This window comes from Galeopterus variegatus, unplaced genomic scaffold, assembly GCF_000696425.1.
Source record: "Galeopterus variegatus unplaced genomic scaffold, G_variegatus-3.0.2 Scaffold385, whole genome shotgun sequence".
Lineage (NCBI taxonomy): Eukaryota > Metazoa > Chordata > Mammalia > Dermoptera > Cynocephalidae > Galeopterus > Galeopterus variegatus.
The window spans coordinates 286,135-300,054 of NW_007726496.1; the positions used below are offsets into that span (position 1 = coordinate 286,135).

At 38.1% G+C, this 13,920-nt stretch overlaps 1 protein-coding gene and 1 long non-coding RNA gene across 2 annotated transcripts in view; both read left to right on the forward strand.

The window, feature by feature from the left end:
• Positions 1–889: 889 nt before the first annotated feature.
• APC (adenomatous polyposis coli) overlaps positions 890–13,920 on the forward strand; it is a 127,008-nt gene continuing 113,977 nt past the window's right edge. Inside the window, exon 1 of the mRNA XM_008568178.1 lies at positions 890–1,185. The gene's annotated coding sequence lies outside the window, so the exon portion shown is untranslated. The remainder of the gene's footprint in view (positions 1,186–13,920) is intronic.
• LOC103586842 overlaps positions 896–13,920 on the forward strand; it is a 67,545-nt gene continuing 54,520 nt past the window's right edge. The window contains exon 1 of the long non-coding RNA XR_550180.1: positions 896–1,185. This is a non-coding gene — a long non-coding RNA (uncharacterized LOC103586842). The remainder of the gene's footprint in view (positions 1,186–13,920) is intronic.

A 13,920-nucleotide genomic window follows, 5' to 3' on the forward strand; every position in this document is an offset into this window, starting at 1 on the left:
CTACCCCCAGATTTTCCCATGGCTCCTGGCCCCCTGTGGTCAGTCAGGCCTCAGATCAAACGTCAGCTTTGGAGAGAGATCGCTAATCACTGCCACTCAGTCTCCATCTTTCTGTGGTTTGCTCTCTTCCTATCCCTTAACACCATCAAACATTATTTTATTGATTTATTTCGGTCTTTCATTGTCTATTCTTTCACACCAGAATGTAAGTTCCATGAGTTTATATTCCTTATTCCTGTAAACCTAGAGCCTGGAAGAGTTATCTAGTACATAACAGAAACCCAAGTGGTATTGTTTATTGAATTAATGTTGAATCAAATTAAGTTGGAGAGGTAATGCAAGGTAAAGAACTGATCAAACTGTGTAAGACAAACACGGAGGACTTCTTAGAAAAGATGTTTTGAATTAAAATTCGAGTGGGATGGGGCGGAGGGACCGTAACTACAAAACAAGAACTCGTTCGTCTCCATCTTCTCCACTAGATTATGAGCTCCGTTAGGGCTGGAGCCAAGTTTTATTCATCTATCATCAGCGCCTACCCCGGGGCCTGGCACGGAGTGGGCGCTCGATAGATATTTGCAGAATAAGAAACTTTAGTGTGTGCAGAAGGGTCTATTAATAATTCGGATGCAGTACAGTCCACGAAAGGAGAGGAGGCTTGGCTTCCCACGTAGCAATGGCGCACAGGACACGGCCGCGAGGTAGGACCCAGCAGCCAGAGCGCAGGAGCCAATGCGTCTGCGCACTACAGTCCTCTTGTCCTCTGGTAGTGGGACGCCAGCACCTCCACTCACGCGTGCGCACTGTATTCTTCCCGCCTCCAACAAGATGGCGGAAGCCAAGTAGTGAGGAGGCGGAGTGTGGCCGCCGGAAACCCGGCTGCTGCTGGGGGGGAGCTGCGGGCCAAGGCCCGGGAGCAGCGGGCCGGGGTTGGCGCGATGCTGTTCCCGGGAAGGATTGTTGACTACCGGTGAGGAAGGTGAAGCACGGAGTTGCCTTTCTGGGCCCCCGGCGCTCCCTATGTACACCTCCCTGGGCTCGGGTCCGGTCGCCGCTTTGCCCGCTTCAGTACCACCCTCAACTCTCGGGTCCTGGGGCTCCGGCAGCGGCAGGGGCTGTGTCCGGCAGGAGAGGAAGCGCACAGGCGGCGCCCGTGCTTCTGGCCGCGGGGCGAGCGTCTAGCAGGTGAGTGAGGCTGCGAGTACTGGCGTCTCCTCCCCCGGCAAAAGCTCGTCTTTGCCCCGCCGCTGCTCGGGACCCTTTGAAGCCCGTCCAGACTCTGTGGCTCTCTTGTCTCCACGTCCCTCCCCCTCCCCGCCCCGAGCCCCCTTTCAGGCCTCCAGTTGGCCCCTAGCTCTGCAGGTCTTCCATTCTCACACAGTGGGTGGGGGGTCGCGACGCCCGCCTTCCTCCGCACCTTCCCGGGCTCCTGATGAAGCTTCACCCCTGCAAGCGGTGCCCCTATTCGCGTTAGGTGGGTGGGTCTTCCGTCCCTTCTATTTTAGTCGCTTCCTCATCTTCCTCGTTTCGACCCTCTTGCTTCCTTTAAAAGTTTTTAACTCTGGGAAGATTACCCTATAGCCTGGCATGTGGAATTACAAAGAAAATGCTTGTTATCCAGAGGCCAGTGAATTTTGTTCACGTCCGTGAGGGAATCAAGTTCCTAGGGCATTGCTGGGATGGTGCTGGAGAGTCTGACTCCTTGACCCACTGAACTCAAGAGTAGAGGAATGGTGTTTGGAATGGCAAATGATTATTCATCTAAATCATTAATCTCCTCGGACTGCAGTAAATCTTTGGTCTCTGAACTTTTGAGGCAGAGGCGTGAGTATTCTAGATCTAGTAAAAACATTGGGAAGTGTTATTTCGTTTTAAAAAGACTTTATATGTAAGATATCATGTAATGGCATAAGAAAGGACAAGTGATTTATTCTTTTACTCAGTGTTAGCTTAAATTGCCCACTGAAGCTTTAGAATCCTGATTGTACAAGCGCTGTGTTTTATTTAGAAAGGACTAAAATGGAGAAAAGCTTTTTAAACTCAGAACTTTTCAAATTTATTGTATTCTCGATTGTTGCTACTGCTTAACAATTTTTATAGTACTTGATATTTTCTATAAAACTTAGGTTTGTGCCAGTCTAAGTTCTCCCTCCTTTGTTACTGAGACAAAGGTAGTCAGAATTATTAGTATAAAAAAATTCCTAAGTAACATGGTGCCTTGCCAGAGTTCATAAGTGCAAACTGCAGGATCAAAGTGATAGTGGAGGAAGTGGCCAAGGCTGATTCTTCCATTTTCCATGTAGTTGGATAATGTGTCAAGAGCCCCTAAATTGTAGAAGTGGGATTAAAAATATAAATAACTTGCCCTTTGAGACCGCAAATGGATGAGTCTTTTTTTAATTAACATTAAGTTGAGCAATATCATCTTCTTGAAGCTATGGTAGGTGCTCTCCAAAGTTATTAAGCAGAAATTACTCTTGCTCTGTTAGAATTATGTACTAAAGATCGTAATATGTGGGTTGTAATTGGCCCGACAGATTTGTTTACTTTTCATCTTACCTCATGACACATAATCTGTTTTTCCCTTTGCTGTAGACTTCTGACCTCTTAATGAATTTTTAAATTTTAGTGATAGAATTGTTTGGTTTAAAAGAAGGAGGAATGTTTTCATGTTTGATTCTTGAATGAGCTAGTTAATTTGTTTGTCGCTAGTCTTTACTTTTCTACAACCAAAGGCTGCATGTTTTTAGAGCTGGTTGTCTCTCAACTTTGTGCTTTATGTTTGAAGAGACAGTAGGAATGTAGGGGCTGCTGAGCCCCAATCAGTGACTCATTGCTTTTGGCAAAATGATTTGAAGCTCTGTGTCAAAAAAAATCTCTGACCACAATCTCTTCTTAAATCTTGTCACTCTTCCACTGTTACAGACCCTGTTCTCTCTCTATGTATGTCACTCTCTGTGAACCTTCCTTGTCTCTCTAGTCATCCAGCTCTTTAGCCTACTACTTATTTCATTTGCTTCCCTAGATAACCAGGATGCCATGGTCATCCATTTTTAATAAGCTCTTATTGATGGCCTAGAATGCTTCACTTTCTGTGGATTTTATCCCCAATCCTAAATAAGACTCATCACTATCTTTGTCATTTTGACTCCTGCAATCCTGAGGGATTCCAGAGACTGTTATGTAAGGGTATTGGTTTGTTTTCATACCAATTGGTGCTCTCTGCAGGGTCTTTAGTGTTGTGTTCCTTTTTGTCTCATTTCCCAGAGGTTTTTATAGCAAATAACTTGATTTTGTCCTTTACTGAGAAAAATCTCAACTATTTGAGATACACTCTACTCTTTTCAGGTCAGTATTATCTCCTTATTTACTCATATCTCAGAGGAAGAAATGTCCTTCCTTCTTTTCAAGAGTAACCCCCTCCAGATATGTCCACGATCATCCCTTACCATCTCTCTTTCTCCAGAACTGTCTATTATCACTTGCCTTCAGTTTTCAATCTCTGCCTCTCTAGCCTACATATATGCTGCCAAATACAAGTGCTGTGTGCTGCTCAGCCCTAGGAGGCCATTCTGAATCTTGAGTCTACTGCGCTATTGTATTTTTATTCTTTTCCTTAAAGACTCGTTCTTTCAACCCAGGTGACTGGTATAGAACATTGGCTTTTGAGCAAGTACATTTTTTGATGTTGGGTTTGAAGTCTTGGTAGTTATGTGGCTGTGGACATGTTACTACTCAGGATTTATTCTGTATCTATAATGTAGGATATTATACTTCACAGGGTGGTAATTAAAGGAATTAGTTATCATATATGCCCAACCAAGTGTTCGGAGCATTGTGGAATTCTTAATAAATTTTTCTGTCCTTTGCACTGTGACTTCCTTTACCATTTCACCACTGAAATTGCTGTTTTTGAGTCACCTGTGACCTCCTAATCACCAAATCCAATGGCCTTTCCTCTGTCATCCTTGGTTTCCTTAGACCATTTGTGAAATGTACATTACTCTATTTTGTAGTAATAAAATGATTTAATTTCTTGGTTCTCTTGCATTGTACTTCCTGATTTCCTATTTCTCTTAAAGTTTCTTCACATTTTCTAGTCTTGACTTTGTTCTTGCCCCTAAACATAGCTGTTCCCTGCATCAGTTAGGATCTGCAAATGAGATTTAAAAACAAAAAGAATATATTGGCTCAATTAATTGGCAAGTGCATAGATAGAATTGGCTTGAAGAGTGTTTTGTTCAGAGGTCATCAGGCCTGAGGTCCCATTTCTTGGCTATTCTTTGAGCATTGTCCTCCTGTTTGGGCTTTATGCTCAGGCTGGCTTCCCTCTTAATAAAAAGATACCAGCAATGCTCATGTTACAGCCTCCTTTATTTACTTCCAGAGGGAGAGAGAAGACTTCTCTTCTCCTAGATTTTTCCCAAAAGTTCTATGCTCTACTCTGATTGAATAAACGTAGAAGATCGTGCCTCCAACCCTATAACAATATTTAACAATATTAATTATAACAATTAATTTAACAAAATTAATTCATCCAGAGGTATCAAATTATTCTAATTGGCCTAGCCAGTAGAGTAAATCCCATCTAAAGATAGGGACTGCAGCATAATGTAGAGGAGGTGGAATGGATCCTGGGGAGGTAACCAGTGTCCTCAGAGTTCTGTATGCTTTTCACTTTGTTTTCTTGGTGATCGTATCTTTTTTTTAATGATATAAATCAGTATTTCTGTGTGGACATTTCTCAGTTGTGTAACTCCAGTTCCACTTTAACCGCTTGCTAATTATCTCTGCCTTAGATGTACTGGCATAAGTTTAACTCATACCAAACTAAATCTCTCTTTTCACCTCCTCTCACCTAGTGTGTTTATACATGCATGTGTATATTTGTATTCCTCTTCCTCCTGATTTCTCTTTTCTAACCACCTTTCTCTTGGCCATCCAGTCTTAAAACCTTGCTGTCATCTTGGTTCTTCTCTCATTGTCAATCAGTTGTCAGATCTTGAAGTCATCTTGTATTAGTTAGGCCCCAGGTTACATAATACCCACCCAACAGTGATTTAAACAGTGTCTCACATAAAATGAAATCCATAGTTGGAGGATTTCATGTTAGTCACCTTAGCTATACAACCATCAAGGATCCACGTGCTTTCTATCTTATGCTTGGCTATCCTTGGCGTGCTGACCTTTGGGCTCGGACTTGTCCTATCATGGTTGTAGATGGCTTTTTCTGCTCCAGGCATCACATTCTCACACAGCTACCAAAGACAGTGGAAATTTACCCTCTTATCTCTTGATTAGTCAAGTAAACCTTTCACAGAAGTCCTGTATCAGATGTTCGTCCTGGCATGCTCATGCCCTAATTGCCAGGAAGCTGGGAAAACCAATATGTGGCATTTCAGTCTAGGAAGAGGATAGGCAAATGGCTGAAGAGAAGGTAACCGACAGTGTCAATGACATACCTATGTAGTATTGTATGGAGAAGTAAGTTTAAATATATAAGAATTTTCAGACAGTAGTAGCAGACTTAAAGCACTGTTGATGCCAAGAGTTGTTGTAAGCTATTCATAGGATTTTAGCCAAACATGTAGATAGTCATAGATGACTGGTTAAAAATGGATTATTATGTAAAATTAGAATATTTGAGTGGTGTATCTCAGTTCTTTTAAGATTGCTGTTAAATACATTTAAGCATCCCTGTTAGAGCCATGTGAGAAACAGGTCCCTATAACAACTATTATGAGATGGAATTGTGGTTCCCCTTGGGGACGGGGGACATTTGGAAATAAATGGGGACATTTTTTGGTTGTCATAGTGACTGTGAGGTCCTACTGACAATTAATGGGTAGAGGCAAGATATGCTAAGCATCCTGTGATGTTTGGGATGGTCCCACAAAACAAAGAATTGTCTCTTCAAAAATGCCAACAGTGCCCCTACACACCCACACAGTGAAATAGGTGAATGGTTCACCTTTTGCAAGAATTTACTGAGATTTATCTGTATTCTGTATATAGCAAGTGACAGAAAACCAAAATTCAAGCTGGCTTAAAAAAGGAATGATTAGATCTTACAGTTAAACTTCAGCTGAGGCTTCACTTAGTGGCTGACATGAAATCATCAAGGACTTGGCTCAATTACTCTGATTCGTCTGCTGTCCTTTTCCTTGTTTTGGTTTCATTCTTGGGCTAGTTTATCTCATGGTAGAAAATTACTGAAGCACTTTCAGACTTAATACCCTCGTTTCACATATAAAGTAAAATGAAGAATATTATTGATAATTGATTTTGCAGATTTTTGTAAAGTATTACCACTGCTGATGCCCTAAGCACCCACCCCTAAAAAGTTTATCAGCTCCTCTATCATACTACAACTTTACAATCTATACACCTCTATTATAAAGGCAATTATCATTCATTCAACAAATAATTTTGAGGGCCTGCTGTGTGCAAATAGTGTGGCAACAATAGTGAACGACAGAGCTTGTGTGCTCTCTTTGAGCTTAAATTTTAGTGGGGTACATAGTCACTAAACATACAAGTATACTCACACACAAATAGTATCAGGTGGTATACAGACTTTGAAATAAAATAGGTTCAGGGGATAAAGAGTAACGAGATGAATGCTATTTTATAGATAGGTTGTTGAGGGAAGGGCATTTTGAGCTGAGAGACCTAAATGAAGGAAGTGATACAGTAGGCCATGACATTGTTCATGAGTGAGATGGCCAGTACAGTCTTTGTCAGGATTTGAAATCAATTTTATACTAGCCTTATAAAATGAGCTGACCTTCATTTTTTGTTCCGAAAGTGTTTGTGTATGGTTGGAATGATTTTTTCCTTAAATGTTTGTTATAATCCAACAGAGAAACCATCTGGGCTGGGAGTTTTCTTTGTGGAAAAGTTTTTAATTACTAATTCGATTTCTCGTTTTTAAGATAAATCAGGTTTTCTGTCTTGTGATTATTTTGATAATTTTTCTCCTAAGAATTTGTCTTTTTATTTTAACTTTTTCATTTACTGGCATGAAGTTGTTTATAATAAACATTCTATTATTCTTTTAATGGCTGCAGGAAGGGATTCCCTTTTCATGTCCAACATGAGTTATTTGTACTTTCTCTTTTTCCTTTACCTTAGACTCACCAGAGATTTAGTAGTCTTTCTAAAGGACCAAATTTTGAATTTTGCTGATCGCTTCTATTGTATGTTTGTTTTCTGTTGCATTTATTTTTGCTCTTTATTTCCTTCCTTCTACTTTTGTGAGGTTTACTTTGTTGTTCTTTTGCTAGTTTCTTGTAGTTCTACCTTTCTGCATTTTTTCACTTTAAATGTATTCGGTTTTGGCTAAGCATTTCCCTCTGAGCACCAGTTTAGCTAGTTTTGGTATGTAGTATTTTTGTATGCAGTATTTTTTGGTATGTAGTGTTTTTGTAATTCACTTATAATGTTTCCTAATTTTCATTATGATTTCTACTTTGAATTTTGGATTATTAGCAAGTATTATATTCTCAATTTCTCAACATGGAGACTCTCTAGTAATTTTTTAATTTGTTTTTAATTTTTAACATTATTATAGTGTAATCCAAAACACACTGTGTGTTTCAAAAGCGAGTTATTTCAGACATTTAAAATTTGAGATCTGGGGCTGGCCAGTTAGCTTCCCACACTGGCCAGCCACCAAAAATTAAAAAAATAAAATAAAATAAATAAGATTTGAAATCTGCATTATGGCCTAGTATATCATTTTTTTTCCTCTGCAGTTATTGAGTACAGTGTTCTATATTTTTTCATTGGGTCATGTTTATTAACCTTGTATTTCAAATCTTAAGTGTCATTAGTGATCATTTGTTTACTTGTATCAGTTCCTGAAAAGGGTGTGTAAGATATTCGATTATGAATGTAGATTTGATTGTTTCCCCTTGTAGTTCTCCCAACTTTTCCTTTATATATTTAAGGCTATGCTATTAGATGCATAGAAATAAATAATAGTTATATCTTCTCAGTAACTTAACATTGTGAAGTGTACCCCTTTTATTCTGGTAGTACTTTTTTTTCTTTTTTCTTTTCTTTTCTTTTTTTTTTTTTTTTTTTTTTGGCGGCTGGCTGATATGGGGATCCAAATCCTAACTGGCCAAGCCCCTCTGGTAGTACTTTTTGTATTAGGGTCTAGTTTGGGATTAATACAATAACATCAGCCTTCTTTTTTATTATTGTTTGCATGGTATATCTTTTTCCATTCTTTTTCCTCCAACCTTTCTATTTTATTGTTTTAAATGTGTCTCTTATATAACATGGTTGGATTTAAATCTCCCATCTTACTACATACTTTACTTTTCTACTGTTATTTATTCTCTTTTCTTTCTCACCATTTAGATTAATTGGCTATTTTACCATTCAGATTTTTGCTGTCATTATTTGGAGGTTATGGCCTCTTTTCTTTTGGGAGTCTCCATGAGTGTGTTAAGACCTCCTTATTCTATCTCTTACCCACTTTTCTGGTTTTTTCCTTCTTTTTGTCCACGAGGCTCCATTCTAAATCGTTTCTTCTGACCCATCTTCAAAGTTCACATTTTTTTCACCTATGTCTAATCTGTTGTTAACTCATTCAGTAAGTACTTAATTTAGGCTATTTTATTTTTAAGTACTAGAATTTTGATTCTTTTTCAAATCTGTGTCACTCCTTAAAGTTTTCAGTTCCTGGCAAAAATATTTAAGTTTGACTTTTATCACCTTGAATGTAATAAGCATAGTTATTTTCAGTCTGTGTTTGGAAATTCCAGTGTTGCCAAGTCTCTCTGGATCTGATTCAGATGTCTTTTGTAGAAATAATTTGATGTATAAAATGAAGTTAATTTTTCTCTAAAGAAGATTTTCATTCGCTATTGCCAAGTGCCTGGGGGTATGAGACCAAATTTCAAATCTTTAACTTTTCTGGGCCACCTAGATGACTTGAAACTGGTCGTAGTCCATGTTCTCCTTTTGGTTCCTTCTTACTCCTAGGGAATAGCCCTTTAGAGTCTCAACCCAAAGCCAAGGGTATTTTCACTACAGTCCTCACCCTTCCTTGGTGGGTCCTGGACTCTTGCTTTGATCCCCCAGTCCTGCAATGAAGACAACAAACAACAAAGCACAGCCAAGCTAAGATCACCTTTCTGGGCTCTTGATTTCTAGAGGATTTGAGCTGGTTATTCATTGCTTACTATGTTGGTAGTTGGTAGTCATTCCTCTGTGTTAAGGCCCCTTTTATGGTATAAATGAGATACCTGGGGAAGATAAACATTAAGCTGTGGTTGCCTTTTAATTCTTCAACATGTGTTGAAGAATTAGTTCCTTTTATCAGATTAGTTCCTTTTACTTTGCAAAGTCCCAAGGAGAGGAGGTAGAGGATATTTTATTTGACTGAAGACATCAGAAACACATGTAGCATGTGGGTAGTAAGTACATTGTGGTAGGAATTGTACTTCATGAAAGCAAGCAGAATTTAATGGGAACATTTTTGAAATGGGGTTGTGTGGGGAGGGAGAGAGAATGCACTGGGCTGATAAGGTACTGCAAACAGATTTGTCCTTTAGTATTCTCATTGGAAGTCAGTGTTTATTTTCAGTAATTAACATGGCAACTCTCTATAGGCCATGTTGATGTGATTTTTATTTATTTTATTTTTTTTACATCTCAGGGACAAAATATTTTTCAATCTTACCCACATCTATTTAAAATACTTTACAATTGCATTTGGATTCTGAGATTAAATTTATTAAATATGGAGGTCAAACACACAGCTCAGAAATTCTGCTAGGCAAACTATGTTATAGTAGTCTTTGTATAAATTGACATTCTTCTCTGGTGGGGGATGCTGAAAATTTAGTATAACATACTAATATATTTTTATTTTTTAGGTATTTAACTTGATGTTAGTCACAGCTGTTAGCATGAAGTGTCTTCCATCTTTTTATGGTTAAATTGATGCATGAACAAAATACAAAGCCAGCTCTCTTATAAGGAAACCTAGAATTCTTATACAGTCATGTGCTATGTAATGATGTTTTGGTCAAACGACAGACTGCATATGTGATGGTGGTCCCATAAGATTATAATGGCTATACCATATAGCCTAGGTGTGTAGTAGGCTGTACCATCTAAGTACACTCTCTGATGTTTGCATAATGACTAAATCGCCTAACATATTTCTCAGACTGTATCCCTGTCATTAAGCAACACATGACTGTATTTGTTTACTTGATTCCTTCTCTTTTCTCTATGCTAGAAGAAAATACCAAGTTGAAGATTCATGTTAATTGTAGTTCTTTCACTTCCCCACTATGTTAGATTTAAGTAGCTCTTTGTTTTAGATTTGCTCACTTGCCTTCAAAAAAACTGAAGGATGAAATGAGATGGACAAAATTTTAGAACTGGAAGAGACTCTACATATGATTAAGTCTCTCATGTGCCCTTCCATCCTATCCATCTCCTGTTTTAAACATGTGAAAACAGAAGCTCCAGGGAAGATATTTGAATTGGCTTGCCTAAAGTTATACGGGACTCAAATTCAGATCTTTTCCTCTTCAGTCTCTTGAGGTTTTTTTCAGCCCTATGATACCATTAACTATACCAGGCATAGCTAAGATGATGATTTATCAATAACTAATAAGTTCTGATAAATTATTACTGCATCTTGATTATTCATAACAAGTACAGTTAGTTTTATACAGTACCCCCCCCCTCGTATTTGCGGTAAATATGTGCTAGGACCCCCTGTGGATGCCTGAAACCGTGGATAGTACTGAACCTGATTGCTGTCGGTCGGAACATGTTTCTGTTCATGTCTTCCACCCACAAATTTAGTGCCTTTTCCATCTTAACTAAGCACTTATCGCAAACCATGGCCATAACTTTTGCAGTTTGAGGTGCGACAGCAAAACTAGCATGAATTTCTTTTTCACTCTTCACAATTTCATGGATAGAAGACTCGTTCTTACTGTAGGTCTTAGCGACCTCAGTATACGATCTTTTTCTTTCCTTATTAAGTAGTGAATTTTCAGCTTTTCACTGAAGGAGGCACTTTACTGCTCCTCTTTGGCATTTTTGAATTGCCAGCTCTTGGGCCATCGTTCAGTAAAATAAAAGACACTTGAAACACAAGCTCTGCATACCACAACCATCGAACTGATAACTGAGAGGGCTGCTAAGGGACTAACAAGCAGGGAGCTTCTACAGCGTGGGTACACTGGACAAAGATATTTCACATCCTGGGTGGGACAGAGTGGCATGGGGAGATTTCATCAGGCTATTCAGAATGGTGCACAATTAGAAACTTACAAATTGTTGATTTCTGGAACTTTCCATTTAATTTTTTCTGACCACAGTTGGCTATGGATAACTGAAACCATGGAAAGTAAAACTGAGGATAAGGGAGGACTCCTGTACTCCCTAAATTCAATTTGAGAGTCTGATATTTTAATTTCTTAAAGTTTACTGTCTGTAAATAAATTCAGATGTGAATCAATCTCAGCATTCATCTCAGCACTTGTTAAAGTCTACGCTGTTGCTGCGTTGGACTCATACATTTTCTGAAGATTTTTAATTCACTAATATCCCCTGTAAAGCAGCAATTATGTTAGATCAAGTACCTTAGATAGTGGATGAATGATACTATTCTACTGTAATAACATTTAATATATTAGTCAGTGTTCTCTTGTTTCCAAAATCTTGTCATGCTTGCCTCACAACTGTAACACATTTTCCCTTTTGTATTCTTCCATGTTCATAGGAGCTTAATTTTAATACCTTTATTTATTTAGTCCTGTGGCATTGTACCTGTCTCATTCTGGTCATTCTTTTCATTTCTTCTGTCATCTTTGTCTTTGCTGTAGTTTCATTTCAGAGACTCTGATATCTTTTCTAATATTCAATAGCATTTCTTCAATGGTTTCTTATTTTCAACACATGAGTTTTTACTTTGCCTTTTCTAACAAACATCAATTTACACATTAACAGAATTTAAAGATATGTTAGCTGTCAGTTAAAGCAAACCTGCGGGTTGGAAAAAGTGTCACACTGGACAAGTCTGTTTTCATTATTTTCTCATTTGGTTGAATACTCACTGATATCACATATTCTAACCAACTATTGAATTGGGTCTCAGTTGAAATTAAGTTATGAATTTTCATAGAAATTTAATGCTTACTCAAAAACCAAATCATATGGGAGAAAAATTATTACTCTTGTACCAATTTAAATTATATCAGTATTAAAATTCAGTTATTTCACTTTTATAGAAGAATTTACACACTTTTTAAAAATTACATATTAGTAGAATCTTTTCCCACAACTTAATGATATTTATGATGAGTTACCATGTTATGATTTCCTTTTAGTTTATATTGGGTTAATGAAATTATAGATTTAGCGTAGAATTAGGTCTTTGACAAAAGGTTTGCATCTCAATTCAGATGACAGCCTGCTAATTAAATATTATTGTTAGGACCTTGATGACTCAACTTGAACCATGAAAATTGTGCAGTCAACATGTTAAATGTAAGGAATTGAATAGCTGAATGGGAAAAGGAGTCCTTTTTATCTTTTGTAACCAGTGTTTGGTGTACTGTTTTATATGCCTGAAAAAGCAGATTTTGTATGTGATTTTTTTTTGTTGTTGTTGTTGTTCTTTTCCTAATCTATCTCAGTTTTACTGACTTGCAAATTAAAATCTTTTATTTGGCTGTTAATTGGTTCTTAATGAAATTGTTGAAGGCGCTCTGTAAGTCTAGTAGTGGAAGCATCTGGTTTATTATTTAACATTACCTATTATCATTTACTTTAATTAGGGTATTTTATGTGATTTCCTTCATACTTAGTACACGTATCCTTATTATATTTGTCCAAGATAGATAGTTTTTATTGAAATTAAGGACCAACCACAGGTATAGGAAGAAATCTGTCTGGTAACAGTAAATATATTCAGATTATTATGTCAGAAATAGTGGACTTTGGCTCAGTAGAAATAGACACCTGGATTCAAGTATTTGGCTCTGCCTTTAACTAGATCAGGCTAGATATAGCTTTTATGTCTACAAAACGAGGATATACTGTCTATTAATTATGCTTTTTTCCCAAATGTTTTCTGAAGTGATGTAGGAGCCACTTATTGCTGATAACTTTTCTAAAACTAGTCTATACACAAAATTTTAAAAATCATATTTCACTTTTATATTACCAAAGCCAGCAGGTTGTTTCTTGTCATAACATCTTGGTTGTTTCCAGAGTTGCAACACTTAACTTGCTTCTTGGCCTTAAACTTAACTGTAGGCACTAGTATGATACCAAGATTATCTCTTATTATTTGGTAGGCTAAAAAAAGTAAGGAGCGTGGTTTCAGATATGCACTAAAGTTGTTTTACATCACTCCCATTTTAAGCATAAAAAATGCAGCTTTGTCAGGAAAACAGGCTTAAAAATGTTTTATCTTTGGGCCGGCCCAGTGGCGCACTCGAGAGTGCGCCGCTTGGGAGCGTGGCGGTGCTCCCGCTGAGGGTTTGGATCCCATGTGGAGACCGGTTCCCGCTCACTGGCTGAGCGCGGTGCGGGCGCAACACCGAGGGTTGCGATCCCGTTGCCGGTGCCCGGTACGGGCACGACACCGAGGGTTGCGATCCCGTTACCGGTCAGTAAAAAAGACAGAAAAAGGGGAAAAAAAGTGTTTTATTTTTATTTTTATTTTTTTCTTTTGTTTTTTATTTGTTTTTTATTTTATTTTTTTTTAATGTTTATTTTGTCAATATACAATGTATATGATTATTATGGCCCTTCACCGACACCTCCCGCCCTCCTCCCTCTCTCCCCTCCCCCCCAAGAATGTCCTTTCCGTTTGCTTGTTGTAACAACTTCAAAAAAAAGTATAGTAGTTATATCTTCTTCCCCACCCCC